Genomic DNA, 21,800 nt, shown 5'->3' with positions numbered 1-21,800 from the left:
GGGATTAGTTATGAGCATAAAAATGAAAATAAACTCTCTAGTCCTTCTTGAAATTTTGTAATAAATTGAGCAACATGGAGAAAACATTAATTAGTTTACATTAAACTTTGACTTTACAGTTAAAAGTTATAGGAAATGTTATTCATCACAGCTGCTTCTCTCTCGCTTGGTCCCTGTGGAGACACAGCACCTGGGCCAATCCAGGTTCCATATTGCTCATGTGACAGCCTAGGTGGAGGGTGTGGAGTGTCATCCTACAAGATTTTTCAAGCTGAAAGATTATGAAGACCCTGGGAAGAAATTGTAACATCATGAAAAAACCAGGGGCTATGACACAAAAATGATGCCACTAGTTGCTTGTCCAAGGAGTGTTTTCCTCTTACACTGCAAAAAAAGGGTTCTATTATGAACCAAAATTATTGATCTTCCATGGCACCCTGTGTCACAGACACAAAATGTTCCTGCATACGATAATATGGGATATATAGAGTCTCAGGCCTTCAGTTATTATCAAAAATGAGGCAAAAAAACAGAATAGTGTCTTTTGTCTACATCCCATAAAAAGTACAAGTTGCACCAGTGCTGAAGATATTCCCAGACCCTGGAGATAAATTCTGAGGTGAGTCAGAGGTTTGTGTCTCCTGGAATGATCTTGAGGTAAATTTCATGAAGAGTATCACAGTAACACAGGGCATCCATCTTCCAACAGAGGGCCTGGCTTTGTGTTTGGGACTGTGACTCTGTGGGGATTGGGGTGGCTTCACAGAGAGCAGAAAGCACATCCCCAGCCTCAACACTGTTGGGAGTGTAGATGGTATAAGGACATCTGACCCTCTGCTTAGAACTGAGTTGGGCTGCAGAGAAGGAGGCTGATTGACAGGACCCCTAGATCCAGTCCTGCCTGCTGTGTACGCACTGGGACAGTATGACTAATCACCAGCTACTTTGTTGTCCTTAGAGTTGATGATGACGTTCTCACATTAGAGACCCACCCAATTATGATCACTGGGTAGCAACAGAATATTCTAGAATTTTAAAATATCTTTGAAAATGTTTCTAGCTATAGGTTCAGATGTAGATCAGTAATAGAACATTTTCATAGCATGTAAGAGGTTCTGATTTCAATTTCCCACAAACCACAAAAACAAAAAACAGAAGAAATAAAAAGAAAAAATACATATATTATACATATATCAACATAAACGAAAACATACATATATAACAATAAGTCTATTAATTTTTATTCTGTATCTAAGAAAATTGTCCATTTTTCACAAATTAAAAATATCTTTGAATTCTCTGAAGAACATGACTATATTTGATTCCTTCAATAAATGACCCACAATATGTTCTTTTTACTTTTTATTATTCAAAAATATTTTAGAATAGGTATTTTTATTTCCTGCATAGTACAAAGTCACCTCACTCACCTAACCACACCAGTGTATTTAGGTCAGCCTGACCTGCTGGAAGAGAACTTGGGGTCTCTCAGCTCTGATCCTCAGTGACAAGAAAAATGACTTACCTGGAAGCTGAGCACTGACTGTCCCGCTGCCTCTGGGGCCTCTGGGGCCACAGTTGCTTTGGACTGAGCAGATGGAGACCCAGCCTGACACACATCAGGTTTTATTTAAATTCCCAGGCAGCAGTTACATTCCAGGGCTTATGCCACTCCTTCTTTCTTGTTTCTGGTGACATTTTCAGACCTGCTAAAAAGCAATCCCCTCAGTGGGGACAACTTCCTTTGTGCTTCTGCACCAGGCCATCCCTTGCTTTTACAAAATCCACTTGCATTCTCTATCTGACAGCGATCACAACTTCACATGCATTATTTGTTGTGATGGTATAGAATCCTATCATTAAGGTATGAAAATCACTCCCAAAATGACCTACACCCCTACAGTAGGACAGCCACAGAACCCTTCTCAATACAGCATCTCACACAGAGAGAAAATTTAACAGAAGAGGTCACAGAGTCCCTTGGGAAATTCTTGAGGTTCACCAGGTAATGTCTGGCCAGCCCCAGTTGTCACGGGGTGAGGCAAGAGCAGTTGTCTTGTTAGAGCAACAACAGTCCAAGTCATTTTCTTTGGTTCACAAGTTGCATCATTTGGAGACCCAGGCTGTCTGGAGCATCTGAAAGGTAACATTCTAGGACCTGTGAGGAGGAGCCTGTAGGTCAGCTCTCAGAGATGGGGACAGGGGCTCTCTTGTATAGGTATTGCTCCTCTAGGATCCAGTTGATGGGTGTAGAGGACCATGGGCCACTCTCACTAGCCATGATGACTTTCAGTATCTCTGGGTTCTTGGTCACTGAAAAAGTTTGTTGGGGACATCATGATTAGCCCTCAATTTTTTCTTTCTGGTTACTCAGATCAATACCTATATTGGAAGTTACACTTCCAATGAGCAGAAGGCTGATCCTACCTAAGTGTTGCTGTTAGGTCTGCTCAACAATGTCAGGACCCACTGAGTGTCTCACCCACAGAAGTTCTGTGCAGCACCCCCAGGCTCCTCACTGGGGTTGAGAGTCATGATTCAGCCCCAGACCTACTGCCACTTACCTGGGAAACATGGATGTGTGCAAGGAAGCTTCATGTGAAAGGATATTTACTTTAGCCAAAGTGTCCATGATATTCATAATTCAGGAATGTCCTCCAACCCTTTAACTAGGATATGCCCAGAAAATACATTCTTAAGGTGCTCCAAAATAATCCATTAACTTGACCAAGGGAGACACTCCCGTAGTTTGGGAAAATTACTCATGTCCTTCAACCCTCACCCACTCTATTGTCCACAGTGAGCTGAAGGGTTAGGATGCAAAGCACAGGTGGAAACTATTTGAGCCAAGGCCATGCAAACCCTCTCTGAGGCCTGGGGGACACATGACCATGGAAGTTCCATGTGTCTGTAGAGACCAAAACTGGCCTCCAGAGAGATAGCTGATCCTCAGGTGGTTAAGGGCCACTTCAGATATGTATTTACTTCTGCATGATGATTGTGACAGAGGAGGTCTTTAAGTCAATCCCGAGCAAGATCTTCCTGTGTGAGCCTGAGTGTGCACGGTGGAGTGGATACACTAGGAAGAGAAGGGACTTTCCTTCTGAGGGCAGGGGTAGAGCAGGGAAATCCAGGGGGAGGAGTGGTGGAGGGTGTGAATGCACATGAGTGTTGGTTTTCAGTGGGTTGTGATTGACTGTGGTTGCCATGGTATTAGGTCCTATTTCATGAAGGCTTTATAAGCACCTTACATGAGAAATGTGCCTTTGCAAATGGAAATGATGGCTATTTAAGTATTAGAGACTAACCTGTGTTAACCAGGTATGCCCCAAATGTAGGCCCAATGTCCTCATAAAAATCAGGTAAAAATGTGAAGAGACACTTAACATAGATGGAAGGATGAAAGTCAAGGGTGATAAAGGGTGAGACAGAGTCATGAGGTGCAGCCACCTGAGCTGGAGATGGAGGACCAGCCTGTCCCCTGTCACCTCTACACCTGGTTTTGGTCACTGGGACTCTGGCCCGCAGCACTGTGGGGCATGGTAGTAATGTTACTCTGACCTCCAATCTATGGTAAGTGTTAGGTCTTGGGAACTCACACCCATGGGGCTCAGGGAACAGCAGACTATGGCTGCCGGTGTCCACATCAACATCCTAATGCTCCACAGCAATGGATGCTGGAAGTTCCTCTGGTAGGAAATACAGCACGTGGAACCCCACAGTGCAGAGAGGCACCTGCTTTCTGTAGAAGGAACAGTGGTGATGGCCAGTTGAAGAAGACATCTCACTGTGGTACATCACACAGTGTCCTCATTTTCAGATATTCAGAGGGACTTAATGCAGTTTCTGGGTCTGTGTGTCTACAGCATCATATTTCAGGTGAGTCATTTGGTTTATCCCAGGACCCCCTCTGATATTTTTGCTGTGCCTTTGCACAGAGGAGGGAACCGGTCATCCCAGCACAATGGGGTCCACAATGACACATGGACTGTGAGGGCTGGGGCTGGCTCTGAACCCAGGTGTCTAAATTTGGATGCATTTCTTCCATGTGGCCACAGTCTTCCCAAAGGTACAGCATGGCCTGTGAGGTGGGAGGAGAGGATCCAAACTGAAGGCAGGGATTCTCAGCTCCTGCGGCCTCTGCCCACTCCCTGCTGACCTGACCTGAAACTCAGGCCTTTGCAGGTTCTTCTGCAAAAGTTAGCCCTGCAGCCCTCCCTGCCCTACCTGCCTTCACTCCAGATGTGGGCAGGGGTGTGCCTTGTACTGCCCTGACCATCCTCCTGCCCTCTGCCCCCAATGCTGACTCAGTCCTCCCTCTCACTCTCCCCTGTGAATCCAATCTGTACCCCTAACATGGAGACCAATGAGCAGAGAGCAAGCAAAACCTTCCTCTCTCCTCGGGTGCTGTGAGCAGACCCCACATGGGAGAGATTTATCTAGGTATTTCTATCTCAGAAGAGCTCTGGAAAGATCCGTTCTTAGGGTAAAAGGTTTTCTGCCTCATGACAAAGTAGAAACCATATGACAGGAATGTGACAATGTTTGGTGGGGCAGTGGATGGCCACTGCCAGGGTTTCTCTGGCCCTTCCCTTGCATCAGTCCCTACTGCTGCCCCCACAGTCTACCATCACCTCCTGGGCTTAGAGCAGCCCAGGCTGGTTATCTCAGGGTCCTGGAGCTCAGATTCCCAGTGAGCTGAAACCAGGGCAAGTGGGCTGGGTACCCTCTAGAGGGTCCTGAGGACAGAATCCAGCTCCAGGCTTTCCAGCTCCTAGGTTCTCTCATTTCCTTCTCCTGGTGCCTCCCTCTATCTCTCAAGACCTCTCACCATTGTCCCATCCCCTGACTATGACCATCCTTCCTTCCCACTCTAAGGATCCTTGTGATCATATTGGTCTCCTGCAGAATATTCAGGAAAATCTCCATGTCATAATCTTTAACGTAATCCCACCTCCCTTTGTTGATGTAAGGTAATATTCCTAGAATCTCAGCATCAGAACATGGTGTTTATTGATTTCCTATAGAATGTCTCAGTGTAGGCAATTCCTTGACATTGGGAAGTCATAAAAGTGCATCATTCATTGTCTCCTGCAGGTGACACATGGAGGCAGGGAAAGAGGAGAATCACCTGGTGAGTACTAGAGTCCATGGGCAGCTTCAGAACACAGGCCTTCTGCACAACTCTGAGGACCCCAGGGTTGGGCACTCTTTAATTTCAGTAGAATATTCTCTCTGGATTCTGGGTGAGCAGCAGGGATCCCTGTTTCTTGTGTCAGCTTCTCTGACTACCAGACCCCAGGACATACAGGGCAGTTTAGTTTTCTGTTTTTATCACCTAGAAAATTCTCACTTGGGACACCCTTAGGGGCTTATGTTTTGATGTATGAATCCAATGGAAACCATAACCAAATTCCCCATGTCTATTAAATGCTTTCATTGATTTCAGGGGAGCATAGTCTTGTCTATTTCCCTTGGGCTGAGGAGGAGCAAGGAGTGGGGGTACATTTGTCTCTTTCTACCAAAATCTCCCAGTGACTCTCAGGACCTGGCTGCCTCTGGGCAGTGCCCTCAGCAGGTGGAGGCAGCAGGAGGAGCAGCTGGGGCAGGAGGTCTGCTCCCTGGGAGGTTTTTGTCATGGCCTGTGTCACTGTGGGAGGGGAATTGTAATACTGTTGACAGTAATAAATGGCAACATCTTCAGGCTCCAGGCCATTGATGGTGAGAGTGAAATCTGTCCCAGATCCACTGCCACTGAACCTCGAGGGGACCCCAGATTGTAAACTGTTTGCAGAATAGATGAGGAGCTTTGGAGCTTGCCCTGGTTTCTGTTGGTACCAGGCTAAAGCATAGTCAATGCTCTGACTTGCCCTGCAGGTGATGGTGACTCTGTATCCTCCATATGCAGACATGGAGGAGGTAGGCTGTGTCATCTGTATGTCACATCTCACACCTGAAATTGAATACATATGATGAACAAACAAAAAAAGTATTCACATTAAAAGTCACTTCTATGTTTGCCAGCAACCCTGAACACAGTAGGCTGATTAACTCCCCAGTGCTGTCCCTCCTTACCTGGGAGCCAGAGTAGCATGAACCCCAGGAGCTGAGCAGGGGCCCTCATGGCCATGCTGTGTCCTGTCTCAGAATGACTCCTTCTCAGATGTGACCGGCATACTAAGGACAGTAGGCTGTACTGTGGGCACATGCAAATCAGCAGGGATGGGCAGGGATGGGCACAGCTGCAGGGAGGCTCTTCTCAGTCACTCAGTACAGTTTCAGGGTGTCCAAGTGTCTCTTGAGTAATTAGGTCACCATGGACTTGGCTGTGGATAATGTGTTCTTTTGGGTGAAAAAGGACAAGATCCTCCTTGTGCCCTGAGTGTAGAGTATTACTTGATCTCTGGAAGTTGGCCATGTGCTTCTTTGGTCTCCATTTCATCCTGACAGGGGCTGTCAGTCAGAATAGAAAACAATTAACTGCAAGTAAGTTAAATGAGGTTTGCTTGAGCACCTGCAGATATTAGTGAGATGAGACCATCTCCTCTTTGGTCCATTTCCCTGGTGCCCTTACTGTGAATGGAAAGTCAATGTAAATATGGGGGGGGGTCACAATTTATAGAATCAACATGATCTTTCCTCACTCTTCTTCTCATCTCCAGCTAAGCAAGAGATTGTGCATGAATGCTGTGTCCCTCTACATACATCCAAGTCATCCAAGGTCAGGATGTGTCTCTGTCCACCAGAGGAATAAGAGTGACCTTCTTATCTCTCCTTGTGATTATCTATATCCACATTTAATCTTCCTTGGATTTATAGATTACAGCTCCTCCTCTGTATTATATAGTAATCAGATCAAAGTCTTCAGAAGGGGAGGTTCCCTCTCTGCAACGCTCCTCATTGACACGCTTGGATCTACAAAGTTCCCGAAACCTGAATATTCCAATCTTGTCCATCTCTTCTAGTATAGAATGGATCAGAGTTATTAGTGGCTGCATGCAGGGCTCCTAAATTTAAGAAGGGTAAAAAGATAAAGAAGCAGATAAGAAAGTGAAAAAGAGTTTAGCAGGGAGTGAAGAGAAATGTGGTTTCTGGAGGTTGTCCCCACTCCTCCCAACACACCCACACATCTTCTACACTCTGACACCACTTCTTGGCCATCTCCAATTTGTGCCTCATAGAATGTCCCCCTCACCATGCTGGGCTCTGTTCCTTACATAGGCACCTCATCCCTCTGTGTATTCTGCCCTTCCCTCTTTCTTGGATGTCCACAGTGAGCCAAAGGCACAACTAACCACATTTAGGGGCACCCTCAGGACCAATGAAACTGTACTCACACATGTTTTTCCCTCACCTGCTTGAGTCCTGCAGTCCTTAAACAGCCATTAGAATTGAGTTCTGTAAGGAACTGCTAGATACTTGGTGATAGCACAAATGCACACTTATGAAGCACAGGACATTCAAAGGCATCAACAAGCACTTGTTGGAAGAAGGACCTCCATCTCTGAAGACAGTGACTGGAGTTATGGGACTATAGTGAGCAGAAGCAGGAACCTGAGCATCCAGGGACAGCAGGCATGGATATGTGTAATCATGAGCAGCTAGGACAGAAGCTCATAGTGCTCAGATGGGAAGGGAGAAATTCCTGATCTTGGATGCCTTTGATGGAAGCAGTGGGACCAAGCCTTCAGAGATGGAGGAAGGAAGATGCTTAGCTGTACATGACAGCTGAGTCAGGTAGGTGACACTCTTTAAAATAGATTATGGCTCCCCATGTTTTCCTATTGCTTCTCTGAGTGAACCACAGTGTCAGGGAATCAGAGTAAAGAGGAAGCTGCTCTGGTCTCAGTGATATGTATGGGTACCATAAAAAGGAACTACAACACTCATGCATATGATGGAATTCTGTAATAATGGATAATTATTGTTATAGGTGGAATCTAGCAAGCTCAGAATGTGCTGAAGCTGGAGGAGATGGAACTAACAAGCCATGAAAAGGGGGCAAGATGAGGCTGTTTGTTCCCCTCCCCTAAGTTAGAACATGCTTTGTGGGCAAATATGTGATGCCCGGGAAAATGGGTAGACACTGAATTTCTGCTGAAGGAGGGAGAAGAGCTAGTCCTACATCTGTGCCAAGCCCTGCCAAGCCCTGTGGATTTGCATGTGCCTAGCATACAGCCCACTCCCTGAGGATTTCTTCTTTGGGTGGTCACAGTCTGTGCCTAAGTCACTTCCAGTCAGGACACAGCATGGGCATAAGGGTGCCCATAGGACTCCTGGGGACCCTGCTACTTTTATTTTAAAGCAGAAAGCTTCAATACTTGGGGATTTACCCAGCACAGTGGGGTCTGATGTACTTGGTCTATAAACGCATTCTCTCATAACAAGGTTCAGTAAGTGGATATTGGTTTTTATGTTTCCAATTTCAGATGCCAAATGTGACATCCAGATGACACAGTCTTCATAAATGGAAGAAGAATTTAGTAGGAATTCTCCATAAATGGAGGAAAATGATTTTAGGTCCAAGGGTGTCAATGAGGAGCTTTGGCAGAAGGGGACCTCTCTTTCTGAAGACATTGATCTGATTACTAAAGAATACTGAGCAGCTGCAGTCTGTAAATCCAAGGAAGACCAAATGTGGATATAGATAATCACAATCCAGGTCTACATCTTAAGGAGACCTAACCATAATGTCCCACCTGGCAAGTAAGAGCATTAGTTATTCACACTGATATCAATAGGAAGCAGAGAAAGCTCCAATTTCCTGAAGTATTCTGCAAACTTTTTCCAAAATGAGGTCCCATCCAGGGTCAGGGGCAGAGGATCCGGAAGAGATTTAACATCCAGCATGAGCAGCCTGGAGCCTGAAGATGCTGCCACTTATTACTGTTGATGGCTTAGCACTTTGCTGCAAAAGTGACACAGGCCATGACATCAATGTCCCAGGAGAGTGTGAGGCTGGGCTGCTCCAGCTGCTTCTCCTGCTGCCTCCACCTACTGAGATCACTGCTCAGAGACAGCCAGGCCCTGAAGCACATTGCATGGGAGGGAAGAGGGTACCTCTTTGTGTATTCCCCATCTTTCCTTCCCCTCAGCTCCATCAGAGCAGAACAAAGTGTGTCTCTTCTTATTTCCTGAATGAAGCAGAGTAGTGTATGATGGGAGTCCACATAGTGGTATCACATGTGATTTATACAGCTAACAGATACTCAAAGCAGGACTGGCTTTAATACAGGGATTGAAGTTCACACTACAGAAATTAATTGTATTAGCAGGTCTGGCTTTTAGGGATATTGGTCTTAGAAATAGGGGATTCTCTGTTTCTCCCCATAATCCTGAATTCATCTGTAAGTATAGATAAAAACTGCCTAATTCTGGATTCTCAGGGTGCTTTAGGGAGCTCCAGACTGGAGCTGGTTCTCTTATCCTCCTATCCCTCATAACCTGGTCATTCTGCTGATGTCTCCTCTGTCTATCAAAACTGCCTAATTTGAGCTGGGCATGGTAGCACACGCCTGTAATCTCAGTGGCTTGGGAGTCTGAGGCAGGAGGATTGTGAGTTCAAAGAAGCCTCAAGAAAAAGCAAGCTGCTAAGCATCTCAGTGAGATCCTGTCTCTAAATAAAATACAATAATAGAGATGGGGATCTGGCTCAGTGGTTGAGAGCACCTGAGTTCAATCCCTGGCACCAAAAAATAAATAAATAAATAAATAAATAATAAAAACCTGCCTAATTTCGTATTCTCAGAGTCCTCCAGAGAGTTCCAGACTGCAGATGGTCCTCTCAGCCTCCTGTACCTCATCACCTGGTGATTCTACTGATATCTCCTCTGTCTATTCCATTGACAATAGGTGGTTGTGGGTGTAGAATTATTCACTTTGGTGTCTGAATCACATGAGTGGCCCAATTGAGCAATTCTATGGGAAAACATTAAAAAAAATGGATTCTGTAATCTGTGCTCCCCAAGGTGATGATGATCATGGACAGCTAACAACAGACAACAGTACCCTCTTATGGCCACTATTATCCCAACTCTCATTATGTTTCCACAAAGGGATTGATTCATCACATGTGGAGATGATATTTCAAGTATTATCCATGAATCTGAGATCAGGGGAAAATTTCACAGAGAAAACTGAAAATGATGAAAATAATTCAGTATACAAAAATAATTAGCAAAAGCCAAGCCAAAAGCCTGGAGCCCATTAAAGAGAAACAAGTATGTGCTACAACAAACTTTTCTCTTAAGAGACAAATGACTTGTAATTCAAAGTAGGCCAGTATGTGGCAGCACCAGATACACTGAGATTATTAGAAATGGAGAGCAGCTGACTGTCCTGAAAACCTAGGGGGAGCAGCTGCCTTTAACAAGGTGTAGGATGTGCTCATCAGCTTCCCACCACTGTGAGCAAACACCTCCGCACAGCACCTCATGGGGAAAAGGCCGATCTTGATTCTTGGTTTTAGAGTTTTCATGCCACAGAAGAAGGCACCTTGGTTGGGGTCTCTGTGTAGGCAGAACACCATGGCAGGGCTTCTATTGCAGGGCAGAGCTGCCCACCTCAGGAAGACAGGAAGAGGGGAGACAGAGAACAAGAGAGAGAGAGAGAGAGAGAGAGAGAGAGGTGTCAAGGACAAGGCACACCTTCCTGTCATGCCTCAGTCGCTTTTCAGGGACTGTCATAGGGAGATACATCTCCCTGGTCTCAGTGGCTCAGGTAGTAAAGATGTGTCTTCTCAATGTTCTGCAGACTGAAGGTCCAAAGTCAAGGGGCAGCAGATGACCTCTCTGTCATCGGCTATCTTCCTAGTGCTCCCTTCTTGTCTGTCCTCACAGGCTTCTCCTTGTGGCCTGAGAGGGATGGAGAGAGCTCCCTAGACAGAGAGCTCCCTGGATATCTATTCAGAAGGAAACAGACCCTGTGGGATCAGCCTCACCTTGGTCCTAGTTTAACCTCCATCCCTTCTTATAGACCCCTTCTGCAAACACACCAACAATGAGGTGAGGCGTCAAAATATGAATGGGGGCAGTTTTACTAATACTAAAGAAATGGCCTTAGTGACTAGGTGAAAGGGTACAAAGGCAGGGCTGGGAATCCAGTCTCAGAGCACCAATACGGAGAGGTTTGTCCACATCTCAGCCCCCAGGCAGGTCCTCCACATGCTCCTGGACACAGAGTCCCTATTCAAGCCTGGGGATCTCCCTGTAGGTAACGGAAAATATCACTCTATTTCTTACCAAGCATTTCCAAGATCAAGCTTCTTTTTCAAATTGTCATCTGTTCTGACACCTACTGGTTGATGATTGGTATTGCATCTTACAGGGTCAGAGATGGTACCAAGGAGGATTCCTGGAGTCCCTTCTTCTTTCTGATGGAGCTCATTCTATTGCATCAGTCACCAGAGGGATTCTGTAGAGAACAGAAAATGATCCCTCCTCTGATGTAGACACCAACTTTAGGGCACAAGACAAACAGATAATTTCATATTTAGAAAATAAAAGAGTCCTATGACAGTAGGGCACATCTGGACACTGTAATCCAAATGAGATGCCACAGGTGTTGATTTACAAAGGCTCCTGAGGGCTGCAGGGCATACTGTCAGAGGTGGCTGGAACCTGTTCTCCTGGTCTAGATATATCCATGCATCCCCATTCCTATCATACCAGGAGCTTTCCAGAGCAGAATCTGGACCATAGCAGCTACACCAACTGGGGAAAGAACTGAGGCCACCAGTGGCTGGTGAGGTTTGTATTCTGAGCTGCAGCTCCATGAAAGGCCTTGTGAATCTTTTAGACCAACACTGGCCAACAGAATCTTCTGCCATGATGAAGAGATATGTATCTGAGCTGTTTCATGTGGCAGCCATTAGTCACACAGGGCCTGTGAGTTTAGGCATGGGAAAGAACCAAGTGCCAATGAAAAATTGTAAAATTTTTCATTGTAAAATTTAACTGAATCTAGGTTTATAGAGTCACTGAGGATAGTGTGCTCCACGTGAGACAGCACAGTTCGAAAATCAACATCAGCACAATTTCTTCTGCCACCAGGATGCTAATTGACAGGCACACAGTCTGCCCCATGCCATGGCAATAGTGATAGACAGTGGCATCCTCAGCCTCCAGGCTGCCTCTGTAAGGCAGACATTAGAAAGGTGATGTCTTATTACTATAATGTCTTTTTCTGCTGGAATATTTTCTAAAGATTTTTGTTCCTATAAATGGCTCATGTTTCCCTGCTCCTTTGTGTGCCTTGCCATCTTCTGTTGAAATGCAGCCTTTGAATTAAACATTCACCTTACCAGTCTTTGGATTCTGATGTTGAACCCTTCACTGATGATCAGGGCTTGCTCTGAGGACTGGGGTCTGCCTGATAAAGGCTTTGATCTTTCCTGGGCATCCAGGTGCCCCAGTGTGTGCTTCCCCTCCCAATTTCCCCAGAATCCATGGCTACTTAGAAATGTGCTGGGTATCCTGAGAGTTCTGTGGAAGCTTCTTTAGGGTTTGGGTGTGTGCTGTGTGTTTCCTGATCCCTTTCCCTTCATGCAGGCCAAAGTTCCCTCACCTGAGACCTGATCCCTGCACTTGTCCCTGTCTGAGTTCTGAGTCATGTGATAGAGAGACAAGTCCACCAGGCAGCCCACAGATGAGGTAGAAAGTCACAAGTAAGTGCTGCTCTGTTCCTCCTGGGCCAATGGAGGGATCAGGGAATTTTGCCCTTTGTTCTCTGTCCTGCCTATTCCCACAGGGATGGGGTAGGGAAAGTTGTACAGAGGTCCAGGTTATTCCTGGTGTAACTCAAGTGGTCTTTTCTTGACCAGGCTTTGACTTTTGTATTTCAGAAGAATTTGGAGTGTAATCAGAATTTTTATGGGGTTTTCTCATTCAGTTTTTAGATTTCTTAATTTATTTCATTTTTATGTTTCAATAGGGAAAAAGAAAAAGCTTGGGAGGCTGAGGCAGGAGGATTGTGAAAAAGCAGCCTCAAGAAAAAGCAAGGTGCTAACCATCTCAGTGAGATCCTGTCTCTAAATAAAATATAATAATAGAGATGGGGATGTGGCAAAGTGGTTGAGAGCACCTGAGTTTTCTTAATTTATTTTATTTTTTATGCTTCAATAGGAAAAAAAAAATTCCTAGAAATTCTTACTTAAATATTGTTAGACTGACACTCTCATTAGTTGAAAAAACAAACAAAAAAAAACACCTTTTTATTGATGAAATTGATTTAAGATATAAAAAATTATTTAATGAGAACATTCTTTTCAATTTGAAGGATTGAGTTTTCTAACTGCTCTGCAATATTTTCCTTATGTTACACTAACAAATTACTTACTTTAATTTTAGTTGTATTCTTCATGGAATATGTTAAGTTGGAAGTGGAAACCTCAAACACAGTATATTTTGCTAAGTAGGGTAATTTGTTCATTTAATTCAAGTCTTTTTAAAAAATTCTATTATACAATATTAAAACACTTGTTCATGGATCACTGTAATTAGTAGAAAACAGTTTAAAACAGGAGGAATCAACCATCATGGCCCCACCCTTACCCTGGAATATGGAGCCCCTCACTCTAAGTCATGGTGAGCTCGGCTTTGACCATCATCATTTCTTTAGGTTTTTCTTTATTTTCAATATTTGTGTCCATTTAGGATACAGGTTTTGCTGTTTCTAGATCTAGATGTTGAAAACTCAGTAAAAATTTGAAACCCATACATTATATTCAGTTTACAAAATGAACTTCCAGTTTCACTTAGGATGTAGGAGGCCTCAGCAGACCATCAGAATCACTGCACTAAGTTCAGAAGAAAATAATCATAAAATAACCACTTTACACTCAATTTTGTCACACTTAGAAACCCTGGAAGAAATGAAAAGGAGATCTACAACTCCTGAGACAGGTTAGGACTTTTAAGTGAGCTAAAGTTTACCTGTTTTTTGTGTTTCCTCTTTAACATCTTGAGTGTCCACAGAACTCTGGCATGACCCTGGCAGAGGGGCTTCTCTAGGGAAGAGGACCTGACTGGGCTTTGGGAGTTGCCTTGAACTGTGAGGTTGATTGACATGGCTGAGTCCTCAAAGCAGGCTGGGTTTCTCCTGTGGGCATTTATTAAGTCTGGGATAGCAAAAGTGGCAGGATGCCAAGGCTTCATGGGGCCTCCTTTCCTGTAATCCTGCACTGACCATCTCTGTGTGTGTCACGGACATGGCCTTGGGCTCCTGTATGTGTGCTCATATTCCCAGATCAGCTCATTGTCCTGGTCAACCTCCTATCCATCTGGTCCACATGGTCCCTCCTGAGTGACCATTCTCTCTGGACTCACCCCAGCTCTATCTTCTGGTAAGGGTCACTTGGTGGGAACTCTCCCCTGTCCCACTGGGTGGACTAGGATTGTGAGATGTGAGAGAAGCACATTTGTACAGGAGCTTCACTGACCCTTGAGTCACTGGGCCCCTGGAGAGTGCAGGACACACCATATTTTCATGAGGTTGCAGGGGGCAAAGACAACCTTGAGGTCCAGGCAGAGTCTGTGACATTTGGGATTCTCTCTGAGAAAGAGATTCCATCTAGCTTTCTAGGTAAAGCCCAACCCCAGAAGTGTACACACCCAAGCCAGCAAGGGTCCCAGTTATGTGTTGAACAAGACTTGACCTTTAGCAGTCCCCCTTCACCTTCTCATTCAGTACCATGGCCTAAGAGAAATAGTATTTTTCTCCATTTGAGCAAGTATTGTCTTACAGATTCTTACGCCCACCTATAGTTTTTGGAATGTGGCATCTATTTTAAGTTCTGTAATCCTTTCTCACTTGACTCATTATTTAAAAATATATCCATGGATTCATAACACTCTCTTGTTATTTCAGAACCCGTGACCGAATCTGGTGAAAGGTATCCACATGAGGCCCCCCTGGGAGAGTGATTTAAAATGCTGAGCCCAACCCTGAGGTGGAGAAGGACATGGGCCAGAGATAAAGGAAGTACAAAGAAGGGCGAAGCAGAGGAGGTCATCTCAGCCCTGCTCAAGTCCAGCCATGTGCAGACGAGGTTTACACCAGAATAAATGCTAAAGAAACCATATACTTTTGTGTTGCCACAAGCCATGTGATTCTGAGCCAGGTTCAGGTGAAGGCACCTGATAGGAGGTCGCCCCAGCCTGAGCTGTCATTCAGCTCCCCTTCCATCAAGCCGGGTTGACCAGAGGCTCCTGAAGACCCTTCACCCTCCCTCCTGCTCCTGCCCTGCCCCTCTGACAAAGTCTTAAAAAGAGCTTGAGCTCTAAGCTAGGTACATGGTCCAGAGTCCTTGACTACACTCTGTGCCTCTGAGATCCCAGGATCTTTCTCTCCAACAGACAGAGAATCTGCAGTGCCTCTCTCCTGACAAGCAGCACATGTGGCAGCTGGGCCACCCAGCAGGGAGGTTTGTGGGGATTTATATCTGAAATTTTTATACTTAATTTTTACAGCTTGATCAGAGCAATAACACCAGCCTCCTCAGCCTCCAGTCTCCTGATGTGCAGCATGAAATCTGTCTCTGAACCTCTGCCTGAAACTGAAGTTGCCTGAGACAAAGAGACAATTGGAAGCCCAAAATGTCAAAAGCCACATAGACTCTTAGGCCTTCTCAAGAATCAATGTGTCCATCTGTCTGTAGCAGACTCTATGTGGACCTGCAGGAGGTGGATGTGTGGGAGGCAGGAGGGAGGAGCCTGGGTCATCACAGTAGCCATTGCGTGTCCTCAAATGAGAGAATTGGAAGGTTATGCCTATCATTATGAGCTATGTTCATGATTTCTCTCTCAACCTTAATCTCAGACTACTGTGGGTTGTGTGTGTGTGAGTCTGTGTAAGTGTGTGTGTGTGTCTGTGTCTGTCAACCTGTGTGTGATTATGTGAGTGTGTGTGTGTGTGTGTGAGTGTGAGCATGTGTGTTTGAGTGTGTGTCTGTGTGTGTATGTCTGTGTGTGTGTGAGTGTGTGTGTGCACCAGCAGTGGTGACCACACACCAAAGGGCCCCACCCCCAGCAGGCCTGCTCTCCCTGGAGTCCACCTGCTCTCACCTGATGAGCAGGGGCTGCTCTTTCACTGCTGGGCTCCCCTAACCCCACCTGTCTGAGATCAACTCAGGAGGATCCTGAGGTGAAGGCCTCAGAGCCCACCCCAGGCTGGTGCTGTGCTGCTGGGAGGAGAGCAGGTGGCCAGAGCAGCTTAGAGCTTCACAGACACACCTGCCACACATGAGGCTGTGTCTCCTGACCTCGGCACACACAGGCCCAGGGATGAGGGGGTTAGGGCTGCAAGTAACCTGAATCTGCTCTTCCTGCCTCCTGATCTGCCGGAGTACGGCTGCAGCAAAATAACCAGGGTGGTGACGAACAACTTGTGTAGATTGATACAGCAGGAGTGGAAGCCGTTTATTGCAGGACAGGAGCAGTATTTATACATTCCACACAGCTTATCTAATTAGCATAAACTAGATACATCAGTCAACCAATCAGGAATCTCCACACTTAATGGCTCACTTTTGCTACTTCTCAAACCACTCCCTCTGGCATTTTGCCAGGCACCATCCAGACTTGTTTACGAACTCTAACATTCCCCTGGCAAAATGCCAGGTGTTATTTTGACTTGTTTACAGACTCTAACACTGATCCTAGTCCACAGCAATGATCAGACCTTGCCTAAGCAGCTAGGATGGCTTCTGTTATATCTAGGTGACACTATGACATAATAGTGAGGAAGGAAGAGACTAGACCCATAATTCTCAGCCTGAGGCTGACCAGGAGGCTGTGGCTAGATGTCACATCTCCCTGTCTCTCTGTGCAGGTCACATTCCCTGTGTCTCAAGATGCTGCCTGGACCTGTTCTGGCCACTTCCTACATCACCTGAAGCTTCATGCTGACACCTGCTCAACTGTCCTACCACCTGTCACCAGTGGCAATGTCATCAGGAGGACCATTCCTGAAGCTTTTTCAGAATTGACACATTTTCCAGTGACTTTCTTAAAACACGTAGATAGATTCCTATTAGCCATTGATCACCAGGATCTATAACCCTTGCCTCAAAAATGAAACCCTTTCTTAACAATTAGACCCTTGTCCTATGGGATCTGATGACCATGAATTCATCATTTCACTCAGTTTAATGGAAGAATGACAATGACAAACCTCTAGGTCAAGAACTTTTGACCAGAAAACCAAAGTGGGCAGATAGAAGTTTCCAAGGTGCTCCATTGGCACAATAGAGAGGGTGGGGATGACCCTGCAATTCTGAAGAGCAAATATTTGATGTCTGAGAGAAACAGAACCACACAGGTCAGTGCTTCTGAGCCTTCTCTACACCAGGCAGGACAGGGAATCAACTATACGGGGCCGAGGGCCAGCATAGCTTGATTTGTGTGGGTTTCTCTGCTAAGAGCCACAGCCAAGTAATATGATGCATGGCATTTTTGGTTGAAAGGTGATGCTAGCAAGCCATTGAGATGATATGATTATGTTAAGATTTGCATTCATATGGATATTGGACTCCTGCTGTCCACCTTGGCCTGCTATGTGACTCCTGGAGAGTTCCCATTGGTTGGGGAAGTGCAGTAGAAGGGAATTCCAGAGGAGGAACTTCCTCTTGGGATCCAGGAGAACGCTGTGTGCGTGGATCAGCAATCTTCCCGGGGCGCGTATGGGGTATTGGCAGCAGTTTCAAAAAATAAAGTTTGTTCCTGCTTGAGTGGCTCGTGATTTTGTGCCCAGCCAGACTGCAGCATTTCTCTTCTTTTAACACCACTGCACTGCGTTTAGGATAATATCATGGTCAAGTGCACTAGGTTGATTATTTTTCTGTAAATGAGTTGCTTGGTTGAATTGTGTAGTATATAAGAATTATAGCAAACATGAAAGCTCTCAGGAGATCTACACATGTTTCTAGCTGACACAGGACTAAAAGCAAAGGCACAGATGAGAACCTTCCCAGACTTCCAGTGTCGTTCAGGTCCACTGGGGTCAGATGGATGTTGGCTATCAGTCTGGTCTCATGATGTGGATAGAATTATTGGGGTCAACACTGTTCAGCCCTCTTGGTGAGTTGGATGCCTTCAAGTGCCAGTGGTCACATGAACTGGGTGAAAAGAGACTGATTTTAGAGGAGTCCAGGGAGGGATCTCCATGACATTGTTCATAAGCCTAAATGAGGGAGTAGATGATTATGTAGAGTCTTTGTTTATTCATGCTAATTATTGGCAGTTGATGCTCAGTAATGAACTTCAAATGATCATTTATTTGGAAAGTACTTATATTAAATTCTGACCCATTTTTAAATGTCTGGCCATACCTCTTCCAAATGGGAATTGTTCCTAATGCACCCACTTTGTTTCTTACAAGGCCTGATAATCTGTCAAAACAGGTTGTCAACAGCATTGCCTTGCCCATCTCTGTTTGGATCTCAGTCCAAGAGGCCACAAACCTCAGAAGGAGAGAGACCAGGTGCATTCCCAATCCAGGTCTCCAGGTCTCTTAGCCCAAGAGAGGACAGCAGGTGCAACTCCACGTCCACAGGCCAAAAGACTCAGGGTTGATGTCCATGCAACCTAGCAAGCACCTTAGAGAGATCCTGTCTCAAAAAATAAATAAATAAATAGAGACATAGGTAGATAGATAGATAGAGAGATATATATAGATAGAGATAAATTCAAATATGACCATGAATGTAGCTGAGTGGTAGTGCCTGTCTGGATTCAATACCAAATTCAAAGAAAAACTTGAAAAATAAAAAAAAGGAAACAACTCTCTATGCTGTAATGGAAATTCCTGGAGGAGGTTTGTGTGCACAGCATTCAGGGTGACAGGCCAGTCTGAACATTGTCATGCTGTGAGTGCCAGGCATGTGTCACTCAGCCCAGGTGAAACTACAGGATGGGAAATCATGAAGGTCTGCAACAGAGAGGGGGATGAGGAGTAGCTGTCACTCAGATAGTTTGAGGGCAGAACCTGCACTGTGTCAGGCCACATTGTTGGAAAAACGTCACTGTCCACTTGTCTATTTCCACAGAATGCACAAACTGACACTGGTGTGACCTGTAGACATGGGTGGAGGTTGACAAATTGTAACAAAAGCAACAGAGTCTGGGGTGGTGATGGAGGGGCTCTGGGAGCAGAGGGGACACAGGAGAACTCTGTACTTCACCCAGTTTGGCTGGGAACTTAAACTACACTGAGAATCATAGTCTTAAAATATTCCCATGTGGAATACATGGAGAGGCCTATCTTTGCTGCACAACCCCTGATACTGCCTAATTCAGGCTTTTCAGGTCTTAAATTATTTTCTTTATCATACAGTGAGCTCATTGCCTCCTGGGGCTGAGCTGAAGGGTCAGGGTACAGAAGACTCCCCTCCCTATTCTTCTGACTGACCCTCCTTGTAATGCTCAGGGCCTGGCTGCTTCTGAGTAGTGCACTCAGCAGGTGGAGGCAGCAGGAGGAAGAGCTGGGGCAGCCCAGCCTCACACTTCTGCTCCCTGGAGGTTTTTGTCATGGCCTGTATCACTGTGGGAGGGTAACTGTAGTTTTGTAGACAGTAATAATCACAACATCTTCAGGCTCCAGGCTGGTGATAGAATGAAATCTGTCCCAGATCCACTGCCACTAAACCTCGAGGGGACCTCAGATTCCAAAGCGTTTGCATACCTGAAGAAGAGCTTAGGAGCTTACCCTGGTTTCTGCTGGTACCAGTGGAAATTATTGCTAATGCCCTGACTGGCCATGCAGGAGAGAATGACTCTGTGTCCACGAGACACAGGCAAGGAGGATAGAGACTGGGTCATCGTGATGTCACATCTGACACCTGCCATTGGAAACATAAAAAATATTCTTATGACTGTTATGTTACAAGAGAACTTTCCTGAGTACCAGGCAGCATGGACCAAACTGTAACTAGTAAATCCCCAGTACTGTACCCACCTTACCTGAAAGGCAGAGCAGCAGGAGCCCCAGGAGCCGAGCAGGGGCCCTCATGGCCATGCTGTGTCTTGATAAGGACTGACTCCTGCACAGGGTGTGAGTAGCTTCTTAAGAAATCTTCAGGGTATTGGGCTGTGCTGTGGGCACATGCAAATCAGCAGGGCTGGGCAAGCTGGGCACAGCTGCAGGGAGGCTCCTCCTGGTCAATCAACACAGGCTCAGTGTGTCCAGGAGTACTAGGACAGACCAGGGAAGCTCAGATTTTCTTGGGGTAAACAGGGTCCCCTGGGGCCACAGGACACAGTCAGGCCCCTGAGCTGTGAGGGGTGATCTGTAGTCCCTTTCTGGTTCATGATGGGCTGTCCTTGTGTCTTAAGCACAGTTTCGTGTTGGTGACCCTTGGAGGAGGAGGAGGCACTACAGAAACAAAGGGTTAGTTTATGTTTTGGAAGTAAAAACAGAAATTAATGCAGCAAGAGAGGAAGATGTATAAACTCACTGATGTGTTTGGGGTTTCTGGACATTGGCACAGCATGGGTAAGAGGCAGGGCAGAGGGACCCACCCATGGACTCAGCCCTCCCTACTTCAGAGTCCCACAGAGCATACTCATACCCATCCTGGTGCCCATCTTCTCCAGACCAGCAAGTCTAAGGCCAGCCAGGCTCTTAAACTTAACTATCTTATAAAAGAAGGAAGAATAATTTTACAAACTATGAAGGTATTTTAGAGATTGAATTTTGGAGAATATAGGGCATGGTCAAAATCTTAGTAAAAACAATAAAGATCCAGATTCTGAATATAATTCTGCTTTACCAGTATTACCACATGTGTTTTTAAGTCCTTGTAATGCCTCATGACCTCAAGAGGGCAGCAGTGTCTCTACACATCATGTCCTCCATCAGGTCCTCTTGTAACTTTTACAGAAATAAAGGAGGTCAATGTTCTTCACCCTTGTTCTTCTCAGAGTTATCAAAAAACCATCCCAATAACTGTCCATAATCTTATTTTTTCTTTCTTTTTCTGTCATTTCTTCTTCTTCTTCTTCTTCTTCTTCTTCTTCTTCTTCTTCTTCTTCTTCTCTTTCTTTCTTTTTCTTTCTTTTTTTTTTTCTTTAATTTCTCCCTTTTGTTCTGATGACTGAATCCAAGGCCTGGTGCATGCTGCACATTTTTCTACCTCTGAGTCAGAGCCCCAGCCACTCCCTCCCTCCCTCAGTTACACATCATTTCTGGGATCATCAACTGTCCCATGATACTTCCTCCTTCCCTGGTCTGGGAGGGCTCACCTGTTCCTACCACAAACAGCAGGACAGAGCTGGTGAGCAGTAAATTAAAGGGAAAGTGGAAGGTTTAAAAGCTTCACCCTATTTTAAATATCCCTGTGCTTGTGCTAAGTTCCCTAGGGAAGAGAGACTACAATGAAATCTTTACTGTGGGACTGGGAAAAGTACATTCAGGTCAAGTTTCTCCTTAGCAAATGAAAAATTGCAGGTGGACAATTATGGGAATGTGTGCAGAGCATCTGATAAAGGAAGGACTTTGCTGATGATGTAGATGGGAAAGGCTGGGGTAGGAGCTCACCCAAGGCTGGAGCTCAATGAGAGCTGCAGGCTCTGGCCCTGGGCTCTGAAGAGGATGTTCTCCTGGGCAGTTTGGTGAGGACCTGGGGAAGTAGAGGCCCTGCCCTTAGGCTGCCTGGCAGGGGAGCCAGGGGAGGAAGGTACTTCACTTCCAGGGACTGAGCCAAGCAGAGAGGCCATGGCCAGTGGAAGTTCAGAGACCAGGTGTCAGCTTTCCAATGGCTCTGCACTCAGTGCTGAGCTCACTGTCCTGGGCAGAGACCCTGCTAG

This window comes from Marmota marmota, unplaced genomic scaffold, assembly GCF_001458135.2.
Source record: "Marmota marmota marmota unplaced genomic scaffold, marMar, whole genome shotgun sequence".
Lineage (NCBI taxonomy): Eukaryota > Metazoa > Chordata > Mammalia > Rodentia > Sciuridae > Marmota > Marmota marmota.
The sequence above is the reverse complement of the archived record's forward strand: the minus strand, read 5'-3'. Positions refer to the sequence as shown.